This window comes from Lissotriton helveticus, chromosome 3_1 (assembly GCF_964261635.1).
Source record: "Lissotriton helveticus chromosome 3_1, aLisHel1.1, whole genome shotgun sequence".
Classification (NCBI taxonomy): domain Eukaryota; kingdom Metazoa; phylum Chordata; class Amphibia; order Caudata; family Salamandridae; genus Lissotriton; species Lissotriton helveticus.
The window spans coordinates 536,035,421-536,052,870 of NC_136061.1; the positions used below are offsets into that span (position 1 = coordinate 536,035,421).

The 17,450-nt window shown below is 42.3% G+C and overlaps 1 protein-coding gene across 4 annotated transcripts in view; it reads left to right on the top strand.

Annotated features, from left to right (window-relative positions):
• The first annotated feature begins 5,071 nt into the window (after positions 1 to 5,071).
• Positions 5,072 to 17,450, top strand: part of SLC39A10 (solute carrier family 39 member 10) — a 455,594-nt gene continuing 443,215 nt past the window's right edge. The window contains exons 1-2 of one of the 4 annotated variants that reach the window (XM_078680416.1): positions 5,072 to 5,461; positions 12,669 to 12,803. The gene's annotated coding sequence lies outside the window, so the exon portion shown is untranslated. The remainder of the gene's footprint in view (positions 5,462 to 12,668; positions 12,804 to 17,450) is intronic. The other 3 variants (XM_078680418.1, XM_078680415.1, XM_078680417.1) reach the window with 3 other exon arrangements.

Genomic DNA, 17,450 nt, shown 5'->3' on the forward strand with positions numbered 1-17,450 from the left:
AAGTTAGTAGGCACATAAGGGGAGTAATGTTAGAAGGGAATCGTCAACATCAGCAGACAGATCCACCTACCGACACTTGGATATTTGTAGAGCCAATAGGAAAAGTGAAAGGGGGAAAAGAATCAAGAAACTAAACCCCTTGAATCGCTCCCAGCTACTATCCTCATTTGAAAAGTGCTCCAGCCTAAGATATGTTAGCACTGCTGATCTAAAAGAAGTGGGGTTTACGGTAAACAGTAAGGGTGAGTAAATAACCAAGGTTTTACTCCACTCAGCCCTAATAAAGGATGCTATAGAAAAGGCAGAGTCCGAGATGCTACGGGAAGGCATTAGAATACTAAAAAGAAAGGAAGTATTGGGATATGGAAGATGTACTTGCTGGGAATAGATACAGAGAGTTGGCATACATGAGTGGTGAGGAAGATGGCTCTATGAGTGAGATCGATTAGGAAGTAGGGTCGCCGCACAGCCTATCTATAATGCCCTGGAATATAAATGGGTACAATAGAATAGTGTCACAGGAGGATTTTAAAAATATCTTGAGGAAAAACGACATCGTTTGCCTCCAGGAAACTTGGCTGTGCGGCGAAATCCCCGCTACCATAGGTTTCACTCATTATGTAAAAGCAGCTAAAAGGAATATGGTGGGTAGACCCTCAGGGGGTTTGATGACGTTGATTTCAACAAGGATAGCCAAGGACATTGAACCCCTGGAACTAAAGTGCAACTGGGCACTGGGCAATAGAGTGCGAACAATAAATAATATGTTCGGGGGTGAAAGCCTATGCATTATAAATGTGTATATTCAGAAAGGGAAAGCAAATGAGTATAAGGCAGACTTGGAACGCTTAAAAACAGACCTAGAAGAGGTGTGTAACCGTTTTCCAAGGGATGTGCTCATGATATTGGGAGACTTCAACCATAAATTGAACCCTAAAAGAATGGACTCCTGGCTGAAGGACTTGTTGGATGCATATAAAATAGAGCGGGAGCAATTTCCCTGATGCGATACTTCAACTAAAGTTGATGAGCTTGGGCAATTGTTGGTGGTTATGGCATTTGTATGTTCCAACGGTAGAAAGAAAGCGGACAGGTCAGCGAAGCGTACTTTTAAGGTAGGGCAACAATTGTGCCCCATAGATTACGTATTCATACAGGCCTGGCATTTCCATCTTATTAAACAGTCTGAAATTCTGAGGGTGGAGGATAGTGATCACTATCCATTACAGGTTGAACTTCAGGTAAATAGCCCCCCGCAAAGACAAAAAGTGCTATTAGTAGATGTAGAATACCCCAAGCGGCTAACAACACGAATCACCGATGAATATATACAGAAACTAAGCGCATATCAGCTTACTGTGAATTTGGGTAACCTTGTACCAGAAGAGAGCATAGTCTGGTACTAGGGTATAATAAGGCAACTGGTGGAATGCCTCCGGATTAAATTAAAGTGTAATAATAACAAATCAGTGAACAATGCGACATTACACCCTAACAATACCAAACATTGGTTTGATGCCGAATGCCGGGAATTGAAGGCCGGTATTAAGAAACAAGAAAGACGCCTTAGAGGTAACTACAGTGAGGAAGTGGTATTAGAATTCAGAAAATTGAAGTTAAATATAAGACAGTTATCAGAGATAAAAAAAGGAGTTTTAAGGACAAATGTTGGGATAACTTACTCGAGGTAATTGAAGATAAAAATGTGAAAGGCTTTTGGAGGTTAATACAGGACTGTACGGGAAAAGTACAAGGGACCATGCAATGCTCAGTGCCAGAGGACAAGTGGCTGACCTACCTAGAAGAAATGTATGGGAAATGGCCAATGAGGGAGGGAATAATGGCAAATGTTTGGCCAGGAATAAGTGAAGAATTAAAAATCCACTTTTCCCCAGATCGAATTAGAAACATAATAACTAGGCTAAACCTAACACGGGCAGCTGGCCCGGACAACCTGCCAGCTGTCATAATAAAAACAAACATAGAATGGTGGGCAGAGTTTTTTTCAAACATGTTTCTAGGGATCCTAAATACAGGTGAATTCCCTGCAAATTGGAAAGGGGCTATTGTTAGGCCAATCCATAAAAAAGGAGATGTAAACTCCCTCAAAAATTACCGCTTAATAAACCTTCTGGATATAGGGGAAAAGGTCTTTTCCAAGGTAATTCTAGGGCTACTAAAGGAGTGGGTGGAAGACAAACAGATAATACCCCCAGAGCAGGGGGGATTCAAAGAAGGCCACTCAACGATTGACCATTGTTTTGCTCTGTGGTCCATTGTACGGAAGTCAATTGATCAGAGGGGTAATTTATTCTGCTGTTTCGTTGACTTCCGTGCAGCCTTTGGTCTTCTGGACAGGGAGCAGCTGTGGTCAACACTAGTAGGGTATGAACTACAGGATGACCTGCTGGTCCTTATCCAAGCACTACATACAGAAAATTGGGCACAGATAATATTGGACACGGACGGAGGACTGACTGGGAGAATCCCTATTGGGAACGGCTTAAGGCAGGGGTGCGTCCTAGCCCCCCTGCTGTTCGCCCTGTTTTTAGCTGACCTACCCCAAGTATTAGGAGATGTCAGAGGGGCGAACCCGAAGTTGGGAGGAAAGCACATATCGTGCCTACTTTATGCCGATGACCTAGTCATTATGGACCAAACGGAGATAGGCCTCCAGAGAAAACTAAATAGGTTTAAAGAATATTGTACGAGTAAAAAATTAGTGGTAAATATGGATAAGACTAAAATTGTATGTTTTGGGAGAAGGAAAGCGAAGTTCTCGTGGTATCTTGGCACAGTTTTGCTTCAGAGGGTGACCAATTACAGATATTTGGGAATGTGGTTCTCAGGTAACTTGAAATGGCACACACACCTGCAAGCATTAAAAATAAGGGCATTGGCGTCGGTCAAAGGCCTAAAAAGATTTAATAATACCTATGGTGAAAGGTCAGATAGGCCGGTCTTAAAAGCCTATCAAGCAATGGTCCCCCCAAAATTTTTGTATGGAGCCGAGGTTCTTTACCTTAGTGGCAAGACCTCCTGGGATAGAGAGGAGGGAAATATATTAAAATGTTTATTCGCGCTGCCTAAATCATCTATGGTGCAGGCAGCACGATTGGAGTTGGGAATAACCTCCTGGGCTATAACAGCTTGTATGAGCCTCGTACGCTTCTGGCAGCGGTTGGGAGTAGGGGAACTTACTAAAATCTCCCAATGGGCTAAGGAGGAAATTACCATCAGTGAGCTACCCTGGGCAAAAGAGGTCAGAGCTTCAATAAGTAAGTCTTATGGGGTGTTAGATTTGAAGGTATGCTTGCCGCAAGACCCCATAATATTTGGGAAAAAAGAATTAAAGATTCATGGGGGTCAATATGTTCCGTAGCTACGATCGGGACTACCTTGTTCATAAGTCCTCGGTAGCACACATAAAAGTGGCTTGGGAGAGTAGCCAACACTTCCCCTACGTGGATCGGCTACCCAGCCAAAGTCTGAGGCGAGAAGTCTTGAAAATGCGAATTGGTATAAACCCAGGTTATGCGAATAACGGGGTTCGAAACCTAATGATAGGATGTAATGGGAAATGCACTTGCACTTTAGGAACCATCTGTGATATTTTACATATTTTATTAGATTGCACGAGATTTTTAGATTTTCGAAAGGAGTTTTTATGTCCGATTTTAAAAAAAATATAAGATTACGCACAGAATGCAAGCTGCTACTCTTTTGGTGGAAATGGAGAATTTAGATATAGCCTGTGCGCTGGGGAAATATATGAATAAAGTTAAGTTGTTCTTCAAATGCGCAGAAGAACACGTATAGTGCAGCCCCTACCGCCGAATAAGGGTAGAGATACTTGGGTATAATAGTAGTAAAAACTGCATTCTGAAGAAGTTATGTATAGGTAAGATTTTAGCGATTTTAACAAATAAATGTTATAATACCACGTTTTAAAAAGGAACAAGAGAAGTTAAATTACACGTATCTTGAGGTGTAATTGGGTTTTAATACTGTCATGTTATGCTGCTGTTCTCTCTCTTTGCTGAATATTGTTATGTTATGCTGCTGTTCTTCTTTTCGCGGAATGTGGAAAATGTACTTTTAAGGTTTTAACAAACCAAATAAAGTTTTGTTTGATTGACAAATGTACTGGATATTACCTGTGTGTTGAAAAAAATCATTGTTTTTATAGGCTCTTATAAAATTGTGTTTTTAAATGTACATATTTTTAATTCTGTATATATATGTGTATAATAGATTTTGTATACATTTTCTAAAATTATGTTTATATATATTTGTTTGTAGCCCTGAAGAAGTCCGTAAGGACGAAACAAGTTTGCTACTTCGTGTCATTTAAAAAAAAAAAAACCTTTAATAAAGAAGTTATACTACGACCTGGTGATTTGTTTCTGATAATGTGTCTTTTATAATCATATGTATCACTGAGTGGAGTGCAGGATCATTGTTTGTGCAACATTATAGTCTATTCATTCAAACGTAATAGGCATTTGTACATCTGGTATTCTGCACATATATATTTCAAAGTGCTTTCATACGCTGGTCGGTGAAATTAAATATTTGACTTAGGTCACACAATGTAAGCAGGGAGGCTGCGATTATCCAGGTTTTTGGGTTTCAGTTTGTACAAATCAGCCAGTAAATGAATATCTATTTGTATTTCCTAATGTTAAGGCGTTGATTTAACCTGTTTGTGCATTTTTCTGCAGTTTTTATGTAGCGCAAGCTTAGCCCGAAGGCATTGGAGCGCTTTACACGAGCAGCAGTTGCGTTACACGTCACATTCATTGTTTAAAGGCATGGGTAGATTGAGTGATGTGCCCAGGATATTGAGGAGACGCCGGGGCACTAACCACTATCCAATATCTGGCAATGCAACTGCCCCTTTGAATAGCAGCATCTTTGCTTCCGGGTTACTAGAGACCGCAATGTGCTTCTGAATTGGCGTTCATTTAATCACTGACCGTACAGATACTGAAGTACTCTTGGTCGCCCAAGCACGTGTGTAAGGCGCGTGCGCAATGGATCTGGAGACGCTGACGGTCCTATGATCCCAACATTCAGACGCGTGTTGGGGGTCCTCGCTACGCCCGAACAAGTAGCCGGATGTCTCTGGGTCAGTCGGTGAAAACGCCCAGTTCACTAGTTGCAGCAGCCATCTGCCGTACGGACTAGGTGCACACAGCCTACACGACGGCCCACTGGCAGCTGGAACATCTTTTTCCGGTGCGGCAGGGGCGGTGACTTGCAACTTTTCCGGGGGCGGTTATTTCATTTCTAACCAATCACTGGTACCGAAACACTACTCGAACTACCCTCACACGTGCCAGTCAGTAAAAGCTTCTTTCTGATTGGCTCTCTGTAGCTTCAGTTTTTGTAAGTACTGTAGAGTGGAAAGCAAAGCAGAGGCAATCGGATTTTAACTCCCTCCGGTAGAAGATTGGAGGTAAGTCTTAAATGCGGAATTCCTTCGACTTATTCAGTGTTGGCGAGCCTGTGATGGCACACGGTAGTTTTATGTACCATAACCCCAATGGGTGCGACTGAGCTCTCTGTGACACCAGTCAAATATTTTCTCTACTCTCTTCTATGTCCCTTTCTTTTCTAATTTCTTTACTTTTAATTTAGTCCGATATGATAAATCGCCTTGCTTGTATTTCTCTACCCACCTCCCCTCCGTTGTTTCATCCTGTTTCTATCTTTCCTTGTTAATCTGGTCTTCTTCTAAACCTATTATTTCATGCCAAGTTTCATTTTATTCTTTACACTTTTCGTGTATACCTTTTCACTTTGTGCGTTATCTTGCTTGCACCTTTCTTTACATTTTGTTGCCCGTTCTGTAATCCCTTTGTGTTTTATTTATTCTTTGACTTCTCACATGCCCCATTCATCGTGTGTATTCCCATCTCCTCTCATTTATTTCCAGTTCCGTTTCACGTGCCTCCTCGAAGTATGGTTTTCTCTTCCCCTGGGCTCCATGTTTCCGAGTACCACTCCACCCAGCACTGTACTCTCTAACCCTTGACGGAGCTTGTCATTTAACATTATCCGATCCAAACTTTCCCCAAATCCATGAAACTTGCCGCTCCCGTTTCTCGAGAAAACCCCTCATACTTACTCTAGTGCCACAGATTATCATGCACCTCTTAACATTCGAGAACCATGACAGTAGCTTCTGCACTTCTTAGTTTACATGATCCAATCAGAGCCATGCACGGTCTTCCGTATTTCTGCATCCCCGTGAGAGTCCCTTCTGTCAATCGTCATCGGACCATATTTGTTGGGGGTGTAGCCCAGCTTGTCAGGAGCACATCGGCGGAAGGCCCTCTTTTAACTGATTATAGATTTGCTTAGTGGTTGCATTTGTATTAATAGTTTTATTAAAATGCAACCGAGTAAGAAATTGTTACTAACACGCTTGTTTCAAATTCATTCAGCTGTATAATCAGACTATGTAAGTGGCACCATCTTCCAATCTCTTTGGTCATTTGGTGACTTTTGGGTTAACCAAAATAAAACAAGTGAGCTATGTGGTTCATACAGTATTCATAATACTTTTACATTCAGGCTACATTATCCTGCTGAAAATCTTATATATCTAGTTAGTTAACTTAATAGATTGTATATTACCTCTCTTTCTTGCTTTGCAGCTGCTAGAAACTGCTATAATGAAGAGTTACCCCAGCGTGCTGAACAAGTAGTTTCTAACCTAACAACCTCAACTTTTCATGTCATAAGGCTGAAAGGACAGTTGGGTTAAAAACGGTTGGCTTCTGGACTCCCTCCTTTGTTTCCTAATGGACTAGGAGCCTCAGAGTAAAGAGACTTTAGGCATGCACAAAAAGCAAATCCCGTAATATGGTCCAGGCTGCCATTGGATTGTCGCTTTACTGCATGTCCCCAAGAGGCATTTCCTAGACTCCTTTAAGATTCTTGGCGAAACAGGGGCTTTGTTCACTGTTTGGAGGCATCCAGTCATGATGGAGCAAAGGGACCATCAGGCCCTCTGATAAGGACATAGGCTGTGGGGGTAAGCACAGATTCTAGGCCCCACATTTATGTTGCCAGTTCAATTCAATTCCTGGCAGCAGCCTATATTTAAACAATCAACATCACATCTCCTTTTTATCCTTTTGATTATAGTCACAGTAGCGTCTTCATTGCAAACCTAATCCACTGTCTTTTTTCGAGTATTGTTGCCTTTCTCAGAGTGAAACAGTTTTGAAGTACTTGGTAGAGTGGTGTGAAGTGGCTGGGTTCCAACAGGTAGAAAGGGTTTTAATTACATAATAAAAATTGAAGCTACCAAGCATTGGCAAAGTCAATAGGTCTTGCTTGGGAGGCATATTGTCGTTGTAACTGGGTTTTAGGTCTCCTCAGAGACATTGCATGTGCTGTCGGTCGCAAGCCATTTTGCTTGCTCAAAAGGGACTTTTAGCCTGCTCATTGCTAAGCATTAATTTGTGGCTTCGTCGTCACACTTATTTTCTGGCACCTGCTGGTCAGCGTGTGCCGGCTTCACTTCCTCTTCAAATGTTTCTCCCTTCTATGGAGCATGGCCCAAGTACTGCTTTCTTTCTTTTCGAGTGTCCTACCGCTGCTCACATTTTCTGGGCCAGGCTACATTTTCTTCAACTTGCAGTACCATTCACTAGGAAAGCATGTGGTTGCAGGCCATTACCCTTCTTCCCTCAGGGCACAGCACTGAGTCGTTGCTTGCCCTGCCCTCCTCCCCTTCCTGTGTTGTTACTTGCACCTTCCTCCTCTTGCGTTGTAGCCCCGGGCCCTAGCCCTTGCTAGCATTGTTGCTTACTCTGTTCTTCCCTCCCAGTCATTCCTTGCCCAGTTCCACCCTTTCCTTCCCCCCCCTGTTGTTAGTTGACCCCCTGACCCCTCTTGTCAGACTGCTTTCTAGGTCTTGCCTAACAGCATGCATGCTCTGTTGCTTCAATGGGGTTGCATTCAGTAAAGGGCTTGGAGCCCGCCCATTACTTACCATTTGTTAACGTAATTGTCATTCTTTTTGGCTTCCTGTGAATTGACCAGTATATAAAGGTGAATATCATTTCATTTTATTTGTCTGGAGCATGAACACATTGATTTCATTTGATTAGTGTCCTGCTGCATGTGCTGTGATTCAGGGTTCTTTTTTTTGCTTTTCATTTTTCTATCCACCATTTCCACTTCCATTTTGCACATTTGGGCTGCTTTGAACTTCTGTCTTACAGGTTTATTTGTTGTTGCCTTAATTTGTTTTTAAATTTAGCGCTTCTTTTTAGAAATAGCATGAACTATTAAAGCAGTTTGTGACTTGTTTTACAGTTGGTGCTTCCTTTCATAGCACCAAACATATGGTACAGAATACTAAAGTGACTGCATGTGTTTGTAGGCTGCACATCTTCTCTGTGCATACAAATATTTGTCTGTTTAAAGCATACACTGGCTTGAAACCAGACTCCCATAGTCTTTCTAGGCAAGCCGTTAAGTCACATGCTTCATTCCAGGCTGCCACTTAGCAACACAAACATTTTGGGCATATCCCTGCCTTTTGAAACACAAAGTATGTGACATTTTAAAATGCCTTAATTTTGGTCCTACCTACCCCATTCCAATGTACCCCATTCCCCTCTACCCCACTCCACTCCACTAACTTTTAGCCATGCTGAACAGCAGACACACTGGTACACAACATGCTGAAACACATTGTGGAAGGCTTTAGCTTTCACGTAGGTTAGATCTATTGGCTTTACCAATGCTTTTTTGTCTTACTTTTAGCCATGCTGCACAGCAGTGGCGCTGCTGTACAAGATGCCTAAAACATTGACAAAGCCAATAGCAATCGCATCGACGAGGCCTATTGGTTTTGCCAATGCTTGTTTCTTCTTTTAGGGTGGCCATGATGAAAGCACGTACATATGTAAAGGCTATGCTTTGAATGTATTTCCATATGCTTTAAGAAACGACATTTAACAAATAACCTTGGAGGGACACACATTTGTGACAGGTACCTATGTTAAAAGTATGTGTAATGAACATGGTCTGTTTTAGCCACTGTAATTATTTTAATGGAAAGTGAAATCAAACTATTGTAAATAGTAACTTTTTAAATAGAATATATTTGTTTGTGCGAAAATACTGAACAGAACCCTCTGCAACATTTTAAATAATATTTAAAAAACACAGAACCTAAATATGATGCCAGTAAGAGAATTCCAACACTGGTCTAAAAATTACATTCCAACTTGAATGCAGCACCTTAGACAACATAGCTACCATCACGTCGAAACATAATTGTACAGCTTTTATGTTTAAACAAAATGCTATGGGCGAAATCTGCAGTACAATTAAAGTATCTAAGAGCTGCCTGACAACAATATGGTGCTTAAGGCACAATTCCAAAGAAGCTGTTACAGAATGTGATCTAATTATTGTTGTGTTCTTGAGTACAGTAAGTCTTGTAATGGATAGTAGAAACGTACTCTGTAAATAGCAATTTTCTAGACAGAAGTTAATCAGAAAAGGCAAATTTAATGAAAAAATCTTTGCAACATGTCAAATTATATATTTTTAAAATACGAACCCAAAAATGTTTCTTGACGCAGCATTCAAAACCACTTCTACAAAGTGCACAGCGATCTAATTACAGAGCCTTGTCCGGCTGGGCCGCATTACTTCCAAAATATATGGACACAGTTTCTCTTGTCAACATTATATTTTATACCAATTGGCTCACTGAGAGAAGGGTGGAGTAGAAGGGCAGTCATAAAGGCTTGCCATGGAGCTTGTGTATTTAAAGCGCAAACTGGCAAAACACAAGTGCAGTGGGCAGGAGCTTTTGTGAGAAAAGAGCTGAACTGAGGAAAGGAGGAGCAGCAGCAGCATGTTGGCTTTGTTGGGCTCTCGTGTGTGAGATGAGTAGCAAAGCAGAAAGAAGACAGAGGCGGAAAGCAAAGTATCGGCTCCCTTGTTTGAGGGAATTGCTGAGGGCGGTGGTTAGAGAAGCCCACAAAGGACAAAGCTGGAAAACGCATGCGTTTTTATGGAGTGCGTTAGACGATAAGTGGTTCCCTAAAAGTGATCAGTGGAAGGACAGTAGATTGAATATTTTTAATGTGCATATGAACAGCTCAGCTACAGAACACCAGCACAAAAACACACTAGAGATGGACTCCACGCACGCTTGGAACGCACTACCACAATAAACCAGCACAATACAGCAACACAACAAAATACTAAAAGATTTTAGTAGCGCCACACAATAAATTACAATACATCACAGGAAAGTAACACAACAATTCAGTTGGGTTTGTTTTAGGTGTATTTGATTTGTAGTTGTTTTGTTATAGGCTGCTCATATTTTGAGTTGCTGTTGTGTTGGTGTATTATTGAGTTGTGTTGGGGGTTCACCTGGTATTTTGTGCACGTTTTTAAAAGAGCTAATAAACCAGGCCCATCTCTGTTTGAAGGAAGTGGCATGAGTTTGGAACCATGATTTTTGTATGTTTACACAGGAGTAGCATTGGGAATATGAATGCATGTGCAAGCTAGACAGTTAATGTAATGGTGGTTGGTGCTCGTTGTGTTTTTGATGGCATACACATTGTTCTTTGCATGTTTGTATGGTTCAGTGCTAACACAAAGGAAATATTTATTTTCTCCAGTAGAAAATACAGCAAAGATACAGAGGATGAAACATTACTTTTTCTCTGTAAGGACCTCTGCCTTCACAGAAACCAACGCAGATGATCCATAGGCAACTGGGACAGAGGGCTTGTGCTTGATGAGAGGTGTCACTCTAGGTGGCACTTTGGTCGAAACTTCAGAAGGCTACTGAAAGAATAGTTTAAAAAATTGCCTCTTATAGCGACTGCAGTGGAGAAAGTCTGGGCTGCGTTACCAAGAATGAGATTGCATTGGGTAACCTGAACGCCAGCACTCAAAAATTGGTGGTCCTACTTCAGGAGCTTGAGGCCCAGTAGTGGTATCATTTAAAAGACTGTATCTATGCTATCTAGTATGAAAGACACGCTGGAATAGGTGTAAAATGCAGCCAGGACTGCTTGTTTCAAGTCTTGGGAGCAGCATTCCCTGCTAAGGCAGAGGTCTTCAAACCGATGATCCAGAGCCTTAATACCGAGGCACTAGGAATTAGAGTATATAACTCTGTTGCAGTGGTCAAGCTGTTGTGGTTACAGACGAAGGCTCCACTCCCAAGGGTATTCAGAGGTGGCACCTTGTAGATCGAACTGTCAGATTCATGCCAGCGTTAAGCAGTTGTAACCAGAGTGGCGACAGGGTATACATCCTTCTCTCTAAGCAGTAGCAAGGTACACATATTTTATGATCTCAGTATACCGAGTCAGAAGAAACAGGGAATTCAATACATCAAAAAGATAGTGTTTACGGGTGGTCTGGTTTCTAACTAAATTTGTGGTGAACGGTGATGAAAAACAGTATGTTTCTGGCAAAAGATTTCCTGAACTAAGACTCTAAGTGCCGCTGTTGAAATAGAGACCAGATGGCAGCGGCAGGTGTCTCCCTCTGCATGTTTGGGGCTCACTAGCCTCATGTCCTAAAAAAAAAAAAAACATACATACGAATATATATGCATACATAGAGGGACTTAATCAATTGTTCTGTTAAATAGTAATTTATATTTTCCATATGCCCACCACGGGACAGTTGGTGAGTCCTATTCCGGCATTTGCTCTCCCCACTGTGACTGATGACATTTTGCCTGTGAACGGCCTGCAAGGAGATGATTGACTAGTACAAGTGTGTGCTTTGCTATGGGGCGGTGGACTGTATAAACATGTGAATAAAGTTTATTGTGTGTGCGTAGTTAAGTTCAGTCCATCATGCAGGAAAAATAAAAAAAATGCCTTGTTTATGTTCGTTGTTATTGTGTGCGCTCTCTAAGCAGTTCTCTTATTATGATTTTTTTCGTATTGAGCAGCTTTTCATGGCTTGTTTTAAGTGTAGGTGTAGATTGCAGTCCATGCTGTTAACACGGATATTAGTAATCATATCGCAATGTTTGGTATAATTTCGTGCGTTATAGACCCATTCTATCTTGTTTTATTGAGCCGCATGTACCATTAATAATGATGATGATTTTATTTTGTAAAAGATTTTCAACTTTGTTTGCTTTAATTTTCTCCTCCAACATTGCTCTCAATTTGTGCTCCACAGAAGCTTATACCACATTTTACTCTCACACTATACTGTAGAAACTGTATGACTGTAGCTAATATTGACAAAAACTTGTTTTAAAATCAATTGGCAGATTCATGCTCGCTTTTATTTTCCAATGTATGTGTGTTCTACCTTAAATAGCCACATTTATGCACTTGTGGACGCCTTATTGTATTGTAATTATACAGCAGTTACTATCCCAGACAAGGTGTTGAAGCACTTTACACTGGGAAGCATGCTGCTCTGGCAACCCAAGGTTAGTGGTTAGCCCAGTGTTTATTGGGGGTTTTGAATAATCTTGTGCTCTCAAGGGAACCATTCCATGCATTTACTTGAGTTTATTTGTGGTAGGTTAAATTAATAGGAGTTAGGCGTAATCATTAATGGGGGCTATGTTAGTTCATGTTGATGGAATTAATAAATGATCGCATTGTGGATTTTTATTTTTGTAATTACAGCTGCTTTTGCTTCAAACATAAATCTGAACAATCCAGTTGATCAGAGTGAACGAAAGCGTATGTCGCACTTTTTTGCCAGACAATCAAGGGGAGTCGTGGAATTCTGATGTCGACCCCATATAAAGAAGCCAACTGGTATGCACCTACGTTTAAAATAAAAACGTTAATCACGCTTTGCCACGGAAGTTCTAATGAAGTATCGCAGTAGTGTCTCCTGGGTCAAAAGTGAACAGTAAATATTCTTCCAAGCTTGCAAAACTGCTAATTGGCATTGATGAAAACAAACACACAAGTCTGCCTCTCCTTCCTGTCATGAATCCCCGATATTTATCATCAAATCACGGATTCACGGGGGGCGTGGCCTGAATAGCTAAAATGGTAGTAGCAATTTAGCACAGCTCCTTGCGGCCCACACTAATCCTGCAAAATCCTTTGTCCGCACAACACAGACAGGGCCGGCGCTAGGCGTGGGCAGCTGCCCGGGGGGCCGTGCCTGCTCGTAGCCATGGGGCCTCGCACTTTTAAACATTCCAGAGTTTCGAGGCCCGGGGTGAAGGGGGGAGGGAGGGCTAAGAGTTTATATTTTTCTATTTTTGTCAATTTCCCCACCTGTCCCCTCTTTGTGGGTCTAATGGCTGCATCTGCACGATGATGACCGCAATTAGACTGGTAATTGAAGATCCTTGTGTGAAGTGCGCCCAGACCCCTGTCCGATTGAAAAGCAGAATAACCTGCAGGGTTAGAACAAAAGGTAGAATGAAAATCGCTCACCTAGGATGAGGGAAAGGAAGCATAGAGGTAAATAAAATGGGTAAGACAAACCAAATAAAGTGAGAGGAGGGGAGAGCAGATAGCTGTGAGTACAGCAGCCAGAAAAGCGGTGCACGCAGAGGAGCAGAATCGGAATGTAAAAGTGGCTGGACTACGCCAGTAAGTTTGCTTGGTCCCTAGAGTCTTACTCTTGGTGATAAATTAAAACAGACATTGAAACAGGCTTTTATCGAGCCCTAAGACCTAAAATACAGGACACACATAGGAGGCACTATAGACTCCTCTTTTGATCAAAACACAGGTTAAGTGGGTTCCCGGGCACCCTCTAGGAGGCTTTTAAGGCTACCATATGAGGTATGGCCATTAGCTACTTGACTGGGGACAAACTGAGATGGGCTCACTCTATCACACAGCTGGAGTCCCGTATTTTAGACCTAGAATTGTAGAGATAGAACTGCCAAGACAGTGGGGAACAAGCACAGGGAGACCTAGCCCACGTCCAGCAGATCCTCTGACAGACACGGACAAAGGAAAACAGGTATGGCAGGCTTCCCAAAGCCTGATTTATCAGTGGGATGAGCAAATCGAGCAAACTACTATAACGCCTAAATATTAGACCCCACACACCAATCATATAACTCACAGATCCAGCAATCCAGAAAATAATAGACTCCAGACTCCCTGCTCAACAATTTTCATGCTACTATCAACATGTATATGCCCCCAACAACCGTTTACCACAGGGTATTTACCACAGGGGAAAATAGTGGAGTTTCTTTCTGACCTCCCTCCTCTCCTAAGCCTATCGCACATTGAATGACTGCCCTTGGAGGAAGACCGTACACAATTGGCCACGAGGTGAATTATTTAAAAAAACATTCATGCATAAATTGAGAGATGCTTTGGCCGAGGTACTTCAAGAGGCCACAGAAAAGTTGCTTTCCTTTCGGAAGGTAGAAAGCGTGCTGGTGCCCACACCCGGACGCCCATCCAAAAAAGTACTTCTCCTATTGCCCAATTTCCCTCCTCAACACCAAGGTCATAATAATCGCAAAGACATTGGCAGATAGACGGCTAAAAGTGATCTCCACGTTAATCCACCGTAACCAGGGGGGATGTATGCCCTGCTGTGCTACCAGGCACAATATCGGGAGACTCCACCATACACTAGCTTAAGTAAAGGGGCTGAGAAGACATGGGGCAGTGGTGCTAGCTGATACTGAAGGCCATTTGTTTTGGTGGACTGGTCGTACTTATTTGCCCTTCTCCACAGCCTTAATTTTGGACCAAAATACAGAGCAAATGTCAAACTGCTATCAATGATATTACTGCAGTGGTGAGGATGGGGGACGACTCGTCTGACCCTTTTCCAGTAGTGTGAGGCTCAGAGCAGGAATGCCCGCTCCTTTTTACGTTTGCAATTGAACCCCTAGAGATATGGCTCAGGTTGGATGCGCAGATATTAGGGGTTGTGTGAGAAGGGGGTGTCTCCGACAAAGTTGTGCCTCTATGCCGACGACGTCTTACTCTTCCTCTCTGGCCCCAACGAGACGGTCCCAAGCACTAAATATCCTTGGGATCTTTGGAGCGTCACATCAATGGAACTAAATATTTTATGTTCCTGGCCAACTCCTACCCCCAGAGCCTGAAATGGGCAGCCGACCGGAGGGTAGTTGAACAGGGCTTTTCAAATTTGGGCATGTACATCATACAAGATGCAAAAAACATTATGGGACCACAACATCCTCCCTATAATACAGCAACTGAGCTCTTACATTAAAACCTGATCGAAACTCCCCCTCTCCATCCACAGTAGGTCAGCCATCTTCAAGATGGTATCCATGTCCAGGTTCCTCTCCCAGCCACAGAACTATCTTTACGAAATCTTTCACTTGTGGGATCAAAGACACCCAGGGATAGTCCTACAGAAATTATTCAAATCCACGTACATAGTTGACATTGTGACAGTAGATATCAAGGCTTACTACAGGACGTCATGCTTACTGATCATGTACAAGTGAGGATACTAAATGCAAGGTGTACCGGCATATGCTGTGGAGAAGTGGGCCCTCCAAAGGCTCCCACTCTACTTACTATTATATTGGGAAGAAGGTGGCGGGGACGGGCTGGGAATCTAACTCTGCCACCTGTGACCAGGTTTGTACTAAAGACATGGAAAGCTGTCTTGATTCAAATGGGCTGGCTTGACAAACTCCCAAATGCAAACCCACCTATGGGGAGCTAAACACTACAGCAGGTGACAACATTAGAGGGTTTCCGATATTGGAATCTAATAGGGATCACAACATTTGAAGACGTTATGGAGGCCCCATTATGAAATATTTTCAAATGTTACAGGAGGAATTCGAATTACATCAAAGTCAATTTTATAAATACTTGCAGAACCTGCACGCATTGTCTCCATACATCTCTGGGTTGGAGGATGTCCCCGAGTTCAATCCATTAGAGGGTAAATTCGTCATGGGGGTTCTTGGGGATCCCAAGGTAACCAATCATTAATACTTAACCAAACAGACTCTTTCCCAGCAGTCTGCTCGGCGTGGGAGGCAGACCTGGCTTATAGACGAGGACTGGGTGGAGGCCAGAGCCGCCTCCCAGCCAGGTTGCCATAGCGGCAAAAATTCCAACTCATACAACTAAAATAGCTTTAATGTGTTACCTCACGAGATGCAAGCTGTTAAGGATGGGGGTGGTGACTTCCCCTTACTGTCTCTTTTGTCTCATAGAGGAAGGGGACCTCTTAGACACAGTATGGGGCTTCAAGGCCCTGAAACCCTATTGGAAGGTTGTCTTGGTATGTCTAGGGTTGGTCCTGGGGTGGAGAATCCCATTGGACCATGTGCTTATACTTCTGCACACTAGCGAAGAGCTTGACGGGTACAAAAACGTCTTTACCTGGGGATAATAGTGGCCAAACGAGAGACTTGGAGTCTAGATAGGTCTCCAGTGTGGCCTAGGGCAGAGTTTCACAAACTGTGGGTCACGACCCACTAGTGGGTCTCCAACATATGACTAGTGGGTCGTGAAAGAGCAATTCATAGCTGTCTTTACATTTTGTATTTGTCTCTGAAGTACAGAAAATGTGACAAGATAGAGGTCAAACACCAGGCTATGTCTTCTTTTCTGCTTATTCTTTTAACATGTGCATTTACTTTCAAAGTGAAAGAAGTTTTTAGAGTGAGGTATTTTATCGTCGTCTTGGGGTGCAGTAACTGTAAAAGGAAAGACTGTGGGATATAATTTTTTGTAACAGATAACATTTAAATACCTGTAAATTAACTGTACCCATATTTCAGAATATATTGGCATCTAGGAAAGCAAACATCAAGCACATTTGTTTTGTAATTATGAAGTGTGATTGAAACAAACCCTTGTAAAGTATTCTCAAGCAGGACTCCGGTTGAACCTTCCAGGATTTTCTGTTGCCGTTTTTTACTTCACAAAGCCATTGCAACAGAGAATGTGAGTACCCTACGTGATCACTTGTCTGAGTTTCACACATATAAATTGAGAAATATCAATGTGGTCTAACATCCAGAGCTGACGACTTTGGAGCTAGGGAACCAGGTTCAAGTCCCGGCTCTGGGCAAATCACTTAATTTATATATGTGTTTAAAATAAAATTAATCTGACCTTATATCATTTGATCTGGTGCTCGTAAAATTGCTCCAGTGCCCTTGAGCAGTGTTCACACTATATAAAGCCAGTAAAGGTTTTAACGCAGCGCCTGAATCTTGTTCAGCATCTATGGAGACATTTACAAAGGACAATGACACAAGCCAAAGACCAATATGGGCGGAGAGTGGGTGGGACTTCCATTCCATACGCTACTGCAGCAGATCGCCAGAGCAGCGCATGTATGCTGCCTCAGGTTCAACCTAAAAAAACAGGCAGTGGTCACCCAGTCAAAATCATGACTGCACTTTGTCACATCTGATTTAAAAAAAAAAAAAAACAACCATGAAACCAGACACCGTGCGAGGCAGTGCG